The sequence below is a fragment of the Plecotus auritus genome (assembly GCF_963455305.1).
Source record: "Plecotus auritus genome assembly, chromosome: 2".
In the NCBI taxonomy this organism is placed as follows: Eukaryota; Metazoa; Chordata; class Mammalia; order Chiroptera; family Vespertilionidae; genus Plecotus; species Plecotus auritus.
The window spans coordinates 19,776,961-19,795,056 of record NC_137771.1 but is presented as its reverse complement, the minus strand read 5'-3'; the positions used below and the strand labels follow the sequence as shown (position 1 = coordinate 19,795,056).

Sequence of the window (18,096 nt, the reverse complement as noted above, 5' to 3'; positions counted from 1 at the left end):
TGTGTGTGTGGAGGTGTGAGGGTGACCCGTTCTGCATGGCGGGTACAGTGACGGGGCTGGTGACTGCTGGCTATGGCTGTGTGTGCTGCAGGGGTGAGTGCGGGGAGACCTCTGTGGTGGGTGTGTGCTTGCACCCATGGGAGTGTGTGCATATGTGCATGCAGGTGCTGGGTGGCTGCGCCTGGGGCATGCACACCTGAGGGGGGCAGTGTGTGCAGGTAAAGGTGAGTGCGAATGTAGGAGGTGACTCCTGAGTGTCCCTTTGAGTGACCAAGCAGCCGCAGCAGCTGTGATGGGTCGAGCTCTGTCCCAGCTCCAACAGGGGGAGCAGGAGGAGGAGAGAATAGGGAGCAAGGGCCTCCTCCCTCTTTTGAGGAACTCAGGTTCCAAGTGAGTCCCCCGTGGGCACATGTCCGAAGCCTGGCTGGGAATGAGCTGGGGGTTTTAGGCCCATTCTCTTTGGTTCCGCCAGGAACTTGGCCGTCCCCCTCAGGCTGAAATGGACCCAGACCTCTCAGGGTCCACGTCAGGGCACCCACTTACCCCTGCAAGTCTCCTGGAGCCTCCGCCAGCCAGCCTATAAACTGCGAGGCGGACAGGCAGGGCTCAGAGGTTGCTTCTTGGGCAGATGGACTGCTCACCAGCCGTCCCCATCTGGGGGCTTCGAGCCCGGGGGAGGGGAGTGTTCACTGCCAGGGGAAGTACCTGCGTGCTGGCTGGATGCTTCAGCCCCAGGGCTCCCCCGGGTGGGGTGTGGAGAGGAGGTCCCTGGGAGGGACAGAAACCCAGCCCAGCCTAGCAGCAGGGTCACTTTCTTAGCTACACTTTTGGAAGGCCACACAACCTTGGGTTCAGCCTGATCACTCCAATGTGACCCATCTCCTCCTGCGACTGCCCCTGGCTCATGATCTGACCTTTGACCAATCATCTCACCTCTCAGAATCATACTGGCCTCTCTTTTCCCCTCTGTGAAATGGGGCTAATAACACCCTCCTCGAAGGTTAAATGAGAGGATGTGTGTTTTCATACTCAGAAGGAGAAATGCTTGGTGTACAGTTGAGTGAAAGGGGGCTCAGGACAAAATGCTTTAGACTTGGGGGCCCAGCAGGAGTCTCAAGCTGTGTGACCCTGGGCAAGCCAATCCCTCGCTGAACAACTGTTCCTTGTTCATAAACTAAAGCCAAGAATCCATTCCCAGGAGGTGGTGGGAGGAATTGGTCTGAGAGTGTGCCAGGTGGCAGGCCCCAGCGTAGTGCGGGCTCAGTGAGGCAGGGGCCCCTGGGTCTGAGGGTGAGGTAGCGGGGGTGGTTCAGACACAGTGCTGGGTGGCAGAGAAAGCAAAGCCTTGGGACTCTGGGTCTGGAGGCCCATATGGCTGGGCTTGACCTGAAGGAGAGGAGAGGTGAGGCTCCAGAAGAAGGGGGAGGCGAGCTTCTCCCCAGGCCTCACACCTTCCCTGGGGTCCGGTTGTGGAGGAGGGGTATCACCTCATCTGCCTGGGAGGCAAAGGGTTAATGGGTGGTGCCCAGTTGCCAGGGATGCCTGCAGGAGGAGGGGCTGAGTTAGACCAGCAGAGCCCCAACTGGGATGGCTCCAGGAGAGGCCTCCATGGCGGGGTCCTCTAAGGAGATCATTGGGGTGGGAAGTGGCTGACTCAGAGGGACAAGATGGCCCCTAGGTCTGCCCACCAGCTTGAAAGTGGGTGTGTGTGTGTGTGTGTGTGTGTGTGTGTGTGTGTGTAGCTTCCAGAGTGACCTCAGTGGGAATAGCAGATCTCATTCATGCTGCAGATGGTGATGAGTTGACGGGTGTGTGTGTGTGTGTGTGTGTGTGTGTGTGTGTGTGTGTGTCCTGGCATCTGCTTTGGGGAGTTTTCTCTTCTGAGAGACCATGTGACTATAACTCTGAGGGACATCTGCCTTCAGGGCCACCTCAGCTGCTGTACTTAAGTCACCACCCAGAAAGGCATGGAGTGTGGGGATCCTGGAAATGTGAGCTTTTAGAAGCTCAGGGCTGGCAGGGGTTTTAGGGGCCCCTGAGTCTTGTTTGAATACTCCCAGTGATGGAGTTCACTACTTTGTGGCTGTGTGACCCTGTGAAAGTTCCTTAACCTCTCTGTGCCTTCGTTTCCACCTCTGTAAAATGGGGAGAACACGAGAATGAAAGGAGTTCATATGTGAAGCTCGTAACACAATGCCTGGCACATACCGAACACTCAGCCAGTGCTGGTTTCTTGTTCTTCACAAGGTTGCCATTCGTGGTTGGGAATGTGGTAGGGCTGGGGAGTGAGGGACCATGAGGATGGGAATTCAATCGGGCCTGGGTCAGTCATCCAGGAGCTCCCCACCCATTTCCCCTCCAGCTACTCCAGTGGACTCTGAACGCTGGGTTCCTCGGGTAAGCTTGTTCTCACTGTAAGAATGGAAAGTTAGGGACCCCTGTGCCAGGGCCCGACAAGGCACACCACAAGGTCTGCTGCCCTTAGCTCCCAGTTGGCAGGGACTCTGGGGACAGACACCTGCTGTGCGATTTTGGGTCAGTGCTTTCTGTTTCAACTTCCTCGTGTGTAAAATGGGGACAGTGACAGTGCCAGCCGCGCAGAGATGTGAAGAGAGTGTGAGCGCCTTGAGTGACTGAGCACACCTGCACGCGGTGAGCTCTCAGGAGATGGGGCTTTTCCAGGAAGGAGCCTGGGGGTCAGGGAGGGCGTCCGGAGAAGGGGGGGGGAGGAGGGGGGAGAGGGAGGGGGAGGGGGAAGAGAGGGGGAGGGGGAGGGGGAAGAGAGGGGAGGGGGAGGGGAGCTGAGCCACACACGTGCTCACCGTGTGGCATGAGCAAGCCGTAGCGCGCCCTGACCCTTGGCTTTCTTACCTGTCAACTGGGGACAAATACTTGACTTACAGGACTGAACTGGGGTTACTACAGCCTCACGGTGTAGCTGGGGTTCGAACCTGCCTCCGGCTGCGAATCCAGCTTGTTTCTGGTTCCTTGTGTTGGGGTTCGGTGGGGGCTGAGCCCTGCTGGAGAAGAGAGTTTGGCCGTTTGAAAACAAAAGGCTCCTTCCACCTCACGGACTGGGGCACGGGGTCCTTGGGGGCCCGGGCAGCACTGGGGCAGGGCAGCTCCGGCTTGGGCTCTGGAAGATGCTAGAGCAGCCGTGGGGTGGGTGAGGGCATCCTGAAGGGTGAAGAAGGGTAAGACTGAGCTTCCCCCAGAAGCCGGGTCGGGCACAGGCCTCCCCCCGTCCCTCCCATTGGAGCTGGGACCTCCCTCCAGAGCTGCTGGGGGAGAGGGATGGGTCCTTCCAGAAGGGGCTGCAGAGTATTCCTGAAGGCTGGGGACCGGACGTGGGGAAGTCTCCCTCTCCCCAGCCTGGCGGGGGCTGAGGGTTTGATTTGGGAGGCGGTCTCCTCTCCTCTGAGGGCTGAATAATAGAACCTGCATTTATTTAATCCTCATGATAGTCTTTGGAGGTAGGGGTTATTAGAACCCCCATTTTATAGAGGAGGAAACGGAGGCATAGAGTTTGACTGCTTCAAGGTCACACAGCGGAAAGTGGCAGAGCTGGGTTGAGCTCGGGCCTGGCGAGCTGGTAGAACCGGGCTGCCTCTCCTCTTGATGTGTGATCTTGGGCAAGTTACTTCACCTCTGGGGCCTTCCACCCCCCAAATCATGACCATGTTTCTACTGTTTCATAACTGGCTGCTTTTTGCCAGGCTCTGAGCCAGGTGTGTCCATATATTTTCTTATTTAATTCTCACCTTAGCCTTGGAGGGGGTGATGCTCAGTGGGGGAAAGGGCTTGCCCAGGGCCCCCGCCCCCTCACAGGGCTCTGTCATCTGTTAAATGGGCTACTGTGAGCATCACTGTGGGGTGGACCCAGCAGAGCTCTTTGTGAATTGTGCAGGCTGTCCACAAAGTGGGGGCTCATGTCTGGGCCATGTGATCATGGCACAGGCGACAGGAATATTTAAAACAGAGGATGAGCGGGCTCTGAAACGCCACCATTCCCCCTGGACACACCGTGGTGCCCCAGGGATGGGGCTCACTCTGCCTCGTGGCCAGGCCTGCCTTTAATCCCCTCTGGTCCTTAGAACGTTGTGTGGAGCTCACCTTTACATCCCTGCTGCCCCATCCTTGAGTCCTGGCCCCACTGCACCTAAGGTTCTCTCTGGCCTGAGTGATGGAGGCTCAGAGAGGAGGAGTGACTTGGTGGAAGTCACACAGCCAGTCAGAATGCTTTCTTGATAGACCATGAGCTCCCAGGGGCAGCCACTGTGGCTGCCTTGTTCTTTGCTGAACCCCCAAGGCCAGCTTTGTGTCCCGCCCGGAAATCAGTGGTGTGAATGAATGAAAGAGTGAATGAGTGAAGGCAGGCAGGAAGCCAGGAGGATGAGCTTTGGAGCCCGGGCTGGGGCTTTGTGCTCTCTCCTGTGGAGGTGGGCTGGGGGGCAGATCGAGGCTGGCCGAATCCTGCTGGGTCCAAGGCGTGTACCTGTGGGCTGGGAGGTGCCAGGGTCCGCACGGGGCGAGTCTGTGATCTGAGTGCCCAGACTCGCTCACCACATCTGGGTGGGACGGAGGCACTGTGGCTCTGGGCTCCAGCCCAGCTGCTTGGAGCCTAGTGATTTTGTGTCTGGGGAGGGGGCAGGGTGGCCAGAGGCAGGAGCTCTCCCAAGTCCCACCCCCTTGTTCCCACTCATTCCAACTCTCACCCCTGTAGGAAGCAGGGTCTGGGCTGGTCCTGGACCACCTGGCTTGGCTGGCTGTTCCCTCTAATGGTCCCCCACATCCTGGGAACATCGGGCCAGTGCCGGGTAAATATTTGTTGACTGACACCCCTCCTTGGCTCCCAGCCTCCCAAGATTTCAGGGGGCCGGGTAGCCTTCACTTCCGGCCCTCTCACTCCAGAGCAGGCCCTGGCCAGAGGGATGGCCGCTCCCCTCCCCCACGGACCAGGCCTATTCTCAGCGCCAAACAGGAAGCTGTGATTACAGGGGAGTCTGAGCGGCAGTGGCTGAGGGCCCAGCTGGGGGATGGGGGTGGGGGTGGCCCTGGACAAATGCTCTGGCCCCTTCTCTACCTGGCTGCTGAGCGTGGAGGGCACAGCTGGCCTTTCATACCAGCTGGAGAGGGTCCACAACATCCGTGCCCCAGCAGGCTGAGGTCTGCCTTCCCGCCACCGGGCCCCTCCCCAGGCCTCGGTGCCGTCTGTTTTGGGTGCTCCAAGCCTGAGGTAGTAGAAGGGGCAGGCACCCTAGAGCCGGCTGGACTAGGGTTGAACTCCAACTCCAGTTCTGCCAGTTCCTTGCTGTGTGACGTTGGTGAGCTCCCTTAACCCCCCTGAGCCTCCGTCTCCTCTTTTTAAAATGCCCCACTTGTTTGGGAACGAGCCACGTGAAGTAATGAAGTGCCCATTTCTCCCACTTACCGGCTTCCGTTTTGCTCTTTTCCTGTCCCTCTCGGTCTCACCTGAGGAATTGCTTTTGGGGGTGGGGATGAGGTTTTCCTTTGGAGAGTGGGAACCAAGTCTGAAAGATCACGACGACGCAGAGCAGCACCCTGGGGCTGGGGGCCGCCGACGAGGGAGGACTTGGGCCAGGACTTCCAGGTGGAGCCGGCAGGGTTGGGGCCAGGTTAGCGGCGGCACTTTGCAGGCCCTCGCGGGGCTGAGTTCAGGGGGCCAGGGCTTCTCCTGGGCTGATGGCAGCCTGCAGTCCAGTCTGGAGGCAAAGGATTGGGCTGGACCACCCCTTAGGTTCTTCCAGCCTGGACCCCAGAGAGACCGTGCTGTTTGCAGCATTAGCCCAGGACCTGGAGACGCCAGGCTCCTTCTTTTTCCTGCCCTGCTGGGAGCATCTGGGCTGTGCTCCATTCACCACACCTGCCCTGCTCCGAGCAGGTGACTGGTGATATTTGCATAGGAGCTCAGAGGTGGGAGACAGCCAGCCGCACAGCCTGCCCTCTCACAGAGGGAGTCCTGAAGCCCGAGATGGCCTGGGTCTTGCCCAAGGACTGGCCTGGTCCGCCAGCCTTAGGTGATCGCACTGAGAGCTTTCCAGCCACTCGGGCGCTGGTGGCGTTCCCCTCACTTTGAAGGCTTGGAGATGTGCCACCACCTGCCAGAGCTCGCGTGACCAGGTACTGGTGGAGCGGGGGCTCAATTGCCCCTTCACCTAATCTGGACTCTGTCCCATTGCTGACCTTGTCATCACACCCCCTTTGTAAGATTGGAGTCGCTCAAGGAATTGGGCAGAGCAGCGAGCAGGCAGGAGGGAAGTTAATTAGAGAGACGGGGGACTGGAGCCCACCGAGGAAGGTTAGGACTCAGCCTCCGCTGTCCTGGGGGTTGAACTTCATGCGCCCAAACTGCTAGGGGCAGAGGCTGAGGGATGTAGGTGTTCTAGTCTGGTTAGATGGAGTTCCTTGTCCTTCAGCCCGGTTAGTGCTGGCCTGAGGCTGCGGGCTTGGCCTGCTGTCTGGCCTTCGCCCTCGGACGACTGCCTCCTGGTGTGCCGGATGGGGTGACCGCAGGCTGTTCCACGGAACGAGGCTAGGGGCCACCTTCTCGTCTGGGAGGGGTCCGCCTGAGCCAAATGCCCTCTGCTGGCTTGTCACCCTCCAGGGCTGGCGTTTTCTAAGATGGGGGCGGGGCAAGGGCGATATGCTGATTAGGGCCTTCGTCCTACTGTCCTGCTGCTGGGATGGGCCGTGGATTTGCTTTCCATGGGGTCAGCCTCAGCCCAAGGCCTCCTAGAGCTCTCTGTACCCCCTGCATTGCCAATCAGGCCCCCAGTCCCACGCCCCCCCTCCCAGCCCTGGTCACCAGCCCAGACTTTAATAAGGGTAATTTAGAATCAGTCACCAGCGGGATCTGGGAAATCTAATTGCATCAAACTGATTGCCAGTTTGACTGTGGGGCACCAGGGTGGCTGTTAGGCCAGTCGCCCTCCCTGGGCTGGGGTCTGGGGAGCTGTGTGGGGGCTGAGCAGGCAAGGCTTCTGCAGGGCTGAGGGCTGCTACAGGGGGAGCCGGGGAAAGATAGTCTTGCTTCACGGGGTGTCTGGCAGGACCCATAAACGGCCACCCTCCCCAGGGCCCATGCCTGGGGTGTGGGTAACTGTGTCTATCTCTACCCTTCACCCCTTCCCCCCCCCCTCCCAGGTTTGCTGCCACCTCCTCAGGGCCAGGCTGTGTTTGACGGCGGGGTGGGAAGTTCTGCAGCTGAATTCTACCTGGTTTCTACCCTCAAGAGACTCTCTGTGTTGGGGAAATAGGCACAGAAGGTGGCACCATTGACAGTGATGATGCCAGTACTCGGTGCATGCTCCGTACCAGGCAGTTCTAAGTGCTTAACCTGTGCTCTCTCAGTTCTCACCATGACCCCTGAGGTCGGCATTGCCACCCCATTTTACAGATGGGGACCCAGAGGCCCGACAGGTTGAGTAACATGCCCAGGGTGAGGTAGTTAGCGAGCAGCCGTCTGCCCTTCCCGAGGTGCCAGGTTGTTTGGGGGCCCGTCTTTTGCTTGACGGATTCATCCATTCTGCAAACACTTATTGGGCACCAGCTGTATGCCGGGCCCGGTGCTGGCGGCTGTGGGTGTGCAGCTTATTGCGTGCGTGTCCTGCGTCTTGTCAGTGAGCCTTGCTTGAGGGGTGTGTGAGGCTTCAGGGGGAGGATTGAAGAGCAGCCGGGAGAGAAGGCCTGCCTCCCGCTCCGAGACAGATTCGAATCCCAGCTCTGCAGAGTGAACTTGGGCAGCGACTCCTTGCACAGCCTCAGTCTCCCTCTTCCCCGCGGGGCAGTCAGGCCTCACTCACCGGGCTGAGCTGAGGGGTGGTGTGGGGGAGGTGCAGCTGGGTCACTAGGTGGCAGCTAGTTGACAGGGAGCTGCTGTTGGATAAGTCACTTTTATTTCCTTATTTTCTTTGTTCTACTTTCCCTAAGATTTGACGTCTCAGAGGTGAGTCTGCTCCTGGCTTGCCCAGTGACCGTGGACAGCCTTCCCCCCGCTGAGCCTCTACTTCTGCGTTTGTAAAGTGGGGAGATCGGACTGGGTGACCCAGGGACCCTTCCAGTGTTTGCATTTGAGGAACTACCAGAAACCCCCGAGGCCAGAGAGGGCAGGGCCCGAGTGGAGGTGGCCCCGTGTGGAGGGAGAGCAGGCTGCGGGGCAGGGGGAGGATGGGAGGCCTGTCTGTGGTTCCTCCTGGGCCAGGGTGGGGGTTCCCTCTCCTTGCCCATCACGCCGAGCACCACTTCTCTTCCCAGCCTCTGAGACATGATCAGTCAAATTCAGGCCGACCGGGCTGGGCGTGAGTCTGGTTTCCTGGGCAGAGGGGGAGCACTGGGGAGGGAGTCCAGGACCCAGGGCCTTATCCCTACTCTGCTGCTGACCTGCAGCCACTTTAGCCACTGTTTGCTGATGCCCCTCGACACCTGGCCGGGGCTGAGCACTGGGAACCTGGTACCCGGCCTTTGGAAGCTCCCAGTGAGGTGAGGGAGCCCGCACACAAGAGGGGCTGAGGACATGCGTGGGGGGACTGAGAGGTTGGGTTTGGCTCTGGAAAATCAGGGAGGGTTCCATGGAGGAGGCGTCTTTTGTACCAGGCCTTGAAGAATGGCAGCACATTGATGGGCAGAGGGGCCAGGGTGGACAAAGGCTCAGGTGGGAAAGGTGATGCTATATTAGGGAAATAGTGTGGTTAAAAGTAGCAATCCCCAACCTGGAGGTGGGCCATAAATGAAGGTGGGAACATATCTCCCTTTGGGGTGAAGGGGCTGTTGCTGTAGGGGGCACATTTTGAGTGAGCGTGTGTTGTTTCTATGTTTAACAGACACTCACTGGACACCTGGCACTGTGCCATGGGGTGTTCTGGGCCTAAACCCCACAGGGCCTCCGCATGAAAGACCCCGGTGGCTCACAAGATGGGCTTTCGAGTCCAAACCAAGGCTTTGGGTTCCATCCTGCAGGTAGAGGATGCTAGTCTATAAAATGGGCGCGGCCCTGCTGCCCTGAGGGGCTGGTATGGGATGCCAACAAGAGCATGGATACTGTAATATTAATATTGAATTGTGCCTGTTGAGTGCCTGCCACATGCAAGATACTCTGCCAAATGTCTTACATATAAAAACGCAGTCCTTACCGCAGCCTTGGGAAGGAGGCACCGTTGTCTTGATTTTCCTAAAAAAGACATTGGAGCACAGAGAGGTTAAGTAACTGGTCCAAGGTCACAGAGCTAGTAAGAGGCACGCGCTCTAGGATTTGAACCCAAGCAGTTTGCCTTGGAGTCTAACCTGGCGCACAAGCACTGCTCCAGGCTGCCTCGCATATTGCAAACTGTGAAGTGTGGGTCTTAGGAGGATGGGTTTCAGGCCGGTCAGGTCTTGCTTGGTACCGGAACCGAGCAAGGAAAGCCCTGCCTGGGAATGCAGGAGGGGGAGGCAGGAGAGCAGGGGTGTTAGGATCTGTGCTAAGCCTGAACTCCACGTGTCTGGCTCCCCACAGGGTTGCATCCTTATCTCCTTGGAGCCCTCCCTTGGATATATTGTTGCAGCAGCTACTCCCCCAATTACATCATCTCCCATTTCAGCCCTCACACATGTTATTTTGCTTCATTTCCCCACATTCTGACATTGCTTCGTTATATCCTTTTTTTTTTGCACGCTTTTGCACATCCTCAATCTTCTTGACTTCGAGTTCTCCCCTGTTGTCACTCCTTGTCCTTCTCCCCTCCCCCAGCTCCTGTGATCCCCAAGCTTGTGGAAGAGGAAGGAGCTTGGAGGGGGCTGCAGGGAGCCATGGGCTCGAGGGGTGCTGGCAGCCTTCCTGCCTCCTTCAGTGGAGGGTGGACTGGGCCCTTCTGGATTCCACCTTTTAGAAGGTGGACACCCCTTCTAAAGATTGTGGAGGCGCAGGCTTGGTTACAGACCTTCCCCTCTGCCCGCAAGCCACCTCCTTCCCCACTTCAAACCTACCCACCTCCTCCTCCTCTGTCTGCTCCCTGCGCCCCCACTTCTCACCCCCTTCTTCTTCCTCCTGCCCTGGTCCCCAGAGGCTTCTGCCTCCCTCCCTCCCTGGCTGGCTGGAACCTCTCCTCTCCCTGCAGGCCGCTCAGTGGGGCCAGGCCCTGAGGAGTCCTGGGGACCTGGGGCGTAGAGGGCTTGAGGGGGTGGTGGGTCAGGGCTGGAGAACCTCTCATTCCCTTCACCCCTTTCGCCCGCTCCAGAAGTGTAGTTACGAGGACTCCAAGCCACAGGAAATCGGCCCCTCACCTTGCTGTTCACATGAAGACACTGAGCCCAAGGGCGGAGCTGGCTGTTCAGGGTCCCCCAGGGTGAGAGGAGAGCGGCTCCCCCACAGCTGTGGTCCCAGGTGCCTCTGGGAGCTGAGCCCTGGCTTGGCTGAATCCTGTTCTCATGTGAGGTAGTGGGGCTGGGAGGCTTTTGGGGATGATCTCAGATCCCGAAGAAGGAGTTCCACGAGTCCTCAAAATTGCTGTCTCTGCTTTCTCAGCTGTAGGGGGCTTGACCCCAGCAGGTAGGTGGCCAGGGGTATTTGCATCTCCTGGGAGGGTAGTGGAGGAAGTTGTGAGACACTCCCCTACCTCATGGGAGTTGAGGCACACGTAGAAGTGTGCACCCCTGAAGACCATTTGTGTACGTGAAGTAACACGCTGTCCTGAGCACACACCCTGTCCTGTGCACATGTGTGGAGACACAGACCTGCACACATACCTGAACACAGAGACAGGGAAATACACTCCCCCCCCCCCCCCCTCGCCGTGCACACATACCTCTCACAGAGATGGAGCCAGCACACTCACCTGCACGCACCCAGGCCCACCCCGTGCACACGTACCTCTCACAGAGATGGAGCCCGCGCACTCACCTGCACACACCCAGGCCCACCCCGTGCACACGTACCTGTCACAGAGATGGAGCCCGCGTACTCACCTGCACGCACCCAGGCCCACCCCGTGCACACATATCTCTCACAGAGATGGAGCCCGTGCACTCACCTGCACGCACCCAGGCCCACCCCGTGCACACATATCTCTCACAGAGATGGAGCCCGTGCACTCACCTGCACGCACCCAGGCCCACCCCGTGCACACATATCTCTCACAGAGATGGAGCCCGCGCACTCACCTGCACGCACCCAGGCCCACCCCATGCACACGTACCTGTCACAGAGATGGAGCCCGCGTACTCACCTGCACGCACCCAGGCCCACCCCGTGTACACATATCTCTCACAGAGATGGAGCCCGTGCACTCACCTGCACGCACCCAGGCCCACCCCGTGCACACGTACCTGTCACAGAGATGGAGCCCGCGCACTCACCTGCACGCACCCAGGCCCACCCCGTGCACACGTACCTCTCACAGAGATGGAGCCCGCGCACTCACCTGCACACACCCAGGCCCACCCCGTGCACACGTACCTCTCACAGAGATGGAGCCCGCGCACTCACCTGCATGCACCCAGGCCCACACAGGCATCTGAGCCACCTGACAACCCGCAGGGGTACACACACAGATGTATCTACACGCATGCCCAGAAACACCCTGGATGTGCTTGCACGGGTGTACCTGCGTGTGCACACACACCCCCTCCCCCCCGCACACACACATCTGGGACTCTAAGCTACCAGGAATGTGTCCGTCCTTAATCCCAGCCCTTAATCCTTGAATCTAGAGAGCCCAGGCCAGAGGGGCAGCTGATCATCTGCCTCCTCAGCAGTGATTAAGGGGGAGGGGGGGCGGGTGCAGAGGGCCTCAGGGCTTTGTCTTCTGCCTGACCTCCAGGCACACTGCAACTTTCACCCCTGGGGGTGCAGATGTGCTGGGGAGCAGGAGGGGATGTGGTGTGTCCCTGAGGAAAGTGACAGCAGGGTCAGAGAGGCCAGGGGAGGCGGCCCCTTCATTGAACCACCTGCCTGATGCACCCCCCGAGTCAATCTTAAGCACACTGCATCCTGTAGACTCTGATCTCTGGGAACCCTGCTTTTGGCCAGATCATTTCTGGACCAAGTGGGAGGATGAGACCCACTGGATGCTGTCTTTGGGGCCTTGAGCAGGGAGGGGGCATCACTGGGACAAGGTTGGGATGGGAAGCTTCCCGGAGGCAGTGAGGCCTGAGCTGGGTATTGGAGGCGTCCGCGCCTGGGCCTCGGGAAATAGACAGGCACCGTCCGTGTGTCTATAAGGAGTGGCTGTGAGGGACGGCGCAGAGAGGGTGGTCTGGGCATCAGCCCCACTGGGGCTCTGACTGCCACCTCCGCTGTCCACTGGGTGGCCTTGGGCAGCTCACCGCACTCGTGTCCCCTCTGTAAAGCTGAATGGTGACCATTTTACTGCGGGGTCATTGCAAGCATCAGGGCTCACTTGGCCCAGGGTCCAGCATGGTGCAGTGCCCAGAGCTGGTGCCCAGTGCTGGTAAGAATGGGGGCAGTGGAAATGAGAGGCTGTGACTCCACAGAGGTGACCGTCACCACCCTGTCCTTGTCCTGGGGTTTGGGGGAGACGACTGGACTCCAGGAACAGCCCCTTGCTGATGTCCAGCTTTGAGGCCGGCTTCTCCAATCCAGTGTTCGTCTCCCCTCAGGCACTGGGCTGGACCGTTTAGGGCTCCTGCATCTAGGCTCCCTGGGGCCCTGCTCTGGATGAGGCTGGCCGTGATAGAGTTTGCCGCAGGGAGCGAGGCAAGCTGGTGTGATTGGGGCTCTGATGGTAGGAGCCCAGGGCTGCGGCCTCTGACCTCTGACCCTGCTTGTCGAGGGTCAGGTGATGTGTGAGCTGAGACCTGAAGGAGGCTTTGGTCAGGGAGGCCACGTTTGAGTGCCATGTGACCTGGTCGCTGGGTTGCAGGGCATATGGGGCCAGACACTCAGGGTCCTTAATTCCTTATGGGCATTTGGACTCCTCTGTCTGATCTCAGTGGGAGGGGCTCTGCAGAAAGACAATGGGCTAAGCATGGGCTGGCTGGATAGAGGGATGTGCTGGACTCAAAGGAGGCTGGCGGTGATGTCAGGGGAGAGGACATGGGGCTCTGGGGTTTTCTGTGTCTCCCTCCACCCCAGCGCTGTGACTGGGGGGCTCGAGGGACCTTGTGGAATTCTCAGCTTCCCTCCTCAAGACCCTTTGTGGCCTCACCCTGAAGTCTGCTCTATAAGGCTGTGAGGTCACCTCTTCCCCTCGTTTTAATAAAATCCTCACCCAAGGATATGTTTATTGATTTGAGAGAGAGAGGGAGAGAGAGGGGGGGTGGAAGAGAGAGAGAGAGAAACATTGATGTGAGAGAAACATCAATCAGTTGCCTCCTGCATGCACCCTGACCAGTAATCGAACCCACAACCTTTTGATATATGAAACTAGAGGCCTGGTGCACGAAATTTGTGCATGGGTAGGGTCCCTAGGCCTGGCCGGTGATCAGGGCCTATCAGGTTCCCCCCTCCCAACCTCCCTGCCTCATCCTTCCCTCGCTCTCTCAGTGCCCCCACCGCTGCTGCTGGTCGCCTGCCATGTTCCATGCTGCCCCCTGGTGGTCAGTGCACATCATAGCGAGTGATTGAATTCCCTGTCTCCCATTCGAACTCCCAAGGGGGCAATTTGCATATTAGCCTTTTATTATATAGGAGGACACTCCAACCAACTGAGCCACCTGGTTAGGGCCACCTCTTCCCCTCTTAGTGACTAGACAGGGACCAGAGCCAGAGCCAGGATGGGAAGGCCACTGAGGTAGTGGGCTGGATGCAGGGGACTGAGGGGCACAGGCTTCTTACCTGAGTTTGTCCTGGTTGGGGTTTGTGGGGACTGAACACCTGCCAGACAGAGGCTGGCCCAGCCGTCAGGACAGACGGGCCTCTGAGCAGAGAATTGGAAGCGGAAACCAGCCGGGGGCTCGGTGGCTGCCAGCTGGGCTGGGCGGAGGCCGGTGCCCGGGAGCCAAGTGGCGGCAGGACAGGGAATGAGGGGTGAGCCCCAGAGACGTGTCTGTCCTCACGGCCGCCCTAGACAGCCACAGGGGCGGGGGACAGGTAGACTTGTCGTCAAATTCAGATGTGCTTCACTGCTGGGCCCTGCTACCATCCTGTCCCCTTCCCTGGCAGGGACGTATCCTCATGCTTCTTCCTAAGGGAGCCAGGGGCCAGCCCCAGGGACAGAGGGCCAGGGTGGGGGCATTTGAGGACCTCTGAGAGCTGGAGCAGGGACACTGGGTGTAGGAGTGGAGATGGCAGCTGGCCTGAGTTTAGAGTGGCCGCCCTTCGCTTGGGTTATTCCGGGCCAAGCCTGCCCTCTTCCTGTGGTCCCACCTGACAAAGTGGCCTTTGACAAACACAGAGGAGGGTGCTGTGCTGGCCGCTCCCACCTGTGGTCTGCAGAGTCAGTGTTTGCCCTTGGACGTGGGAGCTGGGGAGGCTTCCCCTGGGCCTTGGATGGTGGAGACTCAGATGGGAGAGGAGGTGAGCAGGGATAAGGTTCACCTCCGCTCCCAGATGAATATTTGAGTCCAAGCTCTGCTGTGTGACCCTGGGCAACTTTCTTGCCCTCTCTGAACCTGAATCTCACATTCATTCTTATTTTTTCTAAACAAAAGCTTTATTGAGATTTAACTCACATACCTTGCAATTCACCCATCTAACGCATATAATTTAGCCTATTTATAGAGTTGTACAAACCACCATCAATTAAAAAAAATATTTTTATTGATTTCAGAGAGGAAAGGAGAGGGAAAGAGAGAGAGAAATATCAGTGATGAGAGAGAATCATTGCTTGGCTGCCTCCTGCATGCCCCCTACTGGGGATGGAGCCTGCAACCTGGGCATGTGTCCTGACTGGGAATCGAACCGTGACCTCCTAGTTTCATAGGTGGATGCTCAACCACTGAGCCATGCCAGCCAGGTCACCATCAATTTGATATATTTTTATCACCCCCCAAAAAGACCCCCCCAAATCCTACACCTATTAGCAGTCACTCCCCACTTCTCCCCAATGCCCCAGCCCTAGGCAGTTGCTAATTTACTTTCTCTATGGCTTTGCCTACCTTGGACATTGCACATAAATGGGAATATATAATATGTGGTCCTTTTGTGACTGACTTCTTTCACTGAACAGAATGTGCTCAAGTTTCCCCCATCTGGCAGCACTTGGTTCCTTTTAAAAAATATTCCATTGCATGGGCATCCCACCTTTTGTTTACCCCTCAGTTGATGAGCATGGGGGTTGTTTGCACGTGTGGGCCGTCATGAATAATGCTGCTATTTTAAAAAATGTGTGGACATATGTTTCCAGTTCCCTTGGAGAGATAGGTACCTTAGGAGTGGGATTGCTGGATCGTACGGTGACTGTGTTTAGGCTTTTGAGGAACTGCCAGACTGTTTTCCAACGCGACTGCACCATTTTCTGTCCCCACTGCGGTGGATGAGGGCTCCGATTTCTCCACAGCCTTGCCAGCACTTCTGACTTTCTGTGTATTCGTACTTGCTTCCATTCATCCTTCAGGAGGTATTTATAGGGCATCTATATTTGACAAGGCCCTGCCTGGCTCCCAGGATTCAAAGGACCAGGGTGAGGGATTGGGCCTCAGTCCGTCCCCTCCCTTTCCTGACCCAAGCTGTGCCTCACAGAGTGTCATCTTGGGCGGGAGGTGGCCCTGGAGACAAGTGTGGCCCCAGGCAGGTCTGTGGGGGCGATACCAGTTTCCTCCAGGTTTTTTTTTTGTCCGATTCCATGCTCTGCGTCTCAGTTTCCCATTTGGGCAATGGTGGTGATGGTCCTGGAGGCCCATGGCTTGTTTGCGCTGAGTCTTGAAGTGGAGCAGCTCAGAAGCCAGTGGGACAGCCCCTGGTCGGGGGTGGGGAGTCACATCTCCACCCTGTGTTAGTTCGTGCTGGTTATAAATAACATAACAACCGGGAAGGTGTGGGGGACCACAGCCCCGCTGCTCAGGAGCTGGACTCACACGCGCAGATGGGAATGTTGTAGGAGTGTGTGTGCGTATTGTGTGACCTCAGGGTGAGGCTGGCATGTGCCTGGGAGGCTTTGGGGAGGATGTCAGAGCCACGTGGTGTCCAGCACGGCTGGAAGGGCTGGGCGTGGCTTGGGCAGGCTCCAGCAGGGCTGTTCAATTTCCTGGAGGTGAGCTGGGGTCAGCTTAGTGGAACCCCAGGGCTGGTGAGGTTCCTGGAGCCCCCTCACCTGGCTCCAGATAGCCTCCAGGATCCTTCTGCCCTTTGGGCTGGTCTTCCCTCAGGTCCTGTGGGCATGGGAGCCAGACACATGGCCTGGGGCTTCTATCTGCTCTCTTAGCCTCTTCCCCACCACAGGCCCCACTCCCACCGGCCTTGCCCCCCATCACCCCCATCCTGATTCTCAAGCTCGTTTCTCTGTGACCTTCAACAAGCTGCACGGCCTCTCTAAGTCTATGGAGGCCCATTTCACCTGGCTCCATCAGTAAGGGGCCTGGCGCTTAGTAGGACTGAGTAAATACTACTTTCTACCCAGCCCAAGCCTGTTTGTAAAGTGGTCAGAATTGTAGGTTCTACTGGGAGCCTGCTAATCTGCATGTTTTGCATATAATTTGCATAGTTGTTTCATGAAAAAGTATGTTGGCATCGGGTCTCAATTTCTCTTTCCTCCCCCCAGCTCCGTTGGAGTACTCCTGTTGGATTCTGGAGGCACCAGAGAGAACCTTTGCCCAAAGCCCCTGGTTTTACACATGGGGAGCCGGACCAGAGGACAGGGCGCTGCCCAGAACTGCAGTGACTGGGGCAGGAAGTGGGTCATGGGGGTCTGTAGGGGGTCATCCCACTCAGTATTCATTGAACAAATATCGATGGGGGTCGACTATATCCCAGAAATATTCTGGGTGCTCAGGGCATCGTCGTGGCCTCGGCAGGCCCAGCCTCTACTCCCAGGAGCCCTTGCGGGGGAGACAGACGTTAGACAGTAAACAAGCTAATTTCAGGCGGTGGTGAGCTCTGAGGCAGCCCTGGTGTTGACAGGGACAGGGTGTGTGGTCATTTGGGTGGATTTGGAGGTCAGGCAGGAAGGTGAGCTCTGAGTAGCAGCACTGTGACATGTCCTAGCACCTACTAAGTGCAGTACCTGTTCCGCACCTCACAGCTGGCACCTCCACGTGCTGGGAGTTATTGTCCCCATTTTGTCAGAGGGCACACTGAGGCCCCGCCCAGCGAGCTGAGGGACTTCCCCCAGCTCTCTGGAGCGAGGAGAGGGAGGGAATATCTAACCCCACACTGGGGTGTTCCTTGGAGGCTTATGGGCCCCCGGAATGGGTGGGCCCTTGCCCATTTGTTGGCAGGAGTGGTTTGCAGAGCCTGGAGGCTCAATCCTAGTCACCTGCTGGTTGGTCATGGGGTGCTGGGTGGGGCTGCTCACCTGAGCCAGGCCACCTGTCGTGGGAGTGGGGGGTGTCCTCCCCGTCTGCTCATTCCCAGACATTCAGTCAGTCTGTCTGTGTGTCTCTGTGCAGGGCCCTGGTGCAGGGAGAGGACACTTACCTCGCTCTTGGGGAGCTTGCCTCGCCCTTGGGGAGCTTTCTGGAGGGGAATATTGGTGAGGGCTGAGAGTGTGTGTGCACTGCAGTACAGAGAGTATGGTCTTTAGGGTACAACGGATCCAGGGTTCAAATATGGCCCCGTTGCTGTGTGGCTTTGGGCCAGTTGCTTTACCTCTCTGAACTTTGGTTTGCCCATCTGGGAAATGGGGCTAGCGGTCCCTCGTGGTGAGAGAAATGAGGCAATGCACGTATGAAGAGCCTGGCATGCAGTGAATGCTCTTGTGTGCTGGCTGTGACTGTTGTTCATGGTAAGGGATGGAATGGCCCAGGCCTCCTCCGGCAAAAAGCCCCGTGAAATGAGGGTTGTATCACAACCTGGGAGCCTGCACGCATTCTCAGGGGTTTGGGAATTTACTGAGCACAGGACCGGGTGTCAGTGAGGCCAGGGTTCAGATCCTGCTGCCGCCCCACTGCAGATGGGGACAGTACTCACTTTCCAGGGAGTGGAGTGGGTTCAGTGAGACTCGGTGGAAGGGGCCCACGTGCATGACTGGAGCATGGTTGGTGGCT

General features: G+C 57.9%; 1 protein-coding gene across 1 annotated transcript in view; it reads left to right on the top strand.

Annotated features, from left to right (window-relative positions):
* Window positions 1-18,096, top strand: part of SDC3 (syndecan 3) — a 36,217-nt gene that overhangs the window by 891 nt on the left and 17,230 nt on the right. The window lies entirely within an intron of this gene.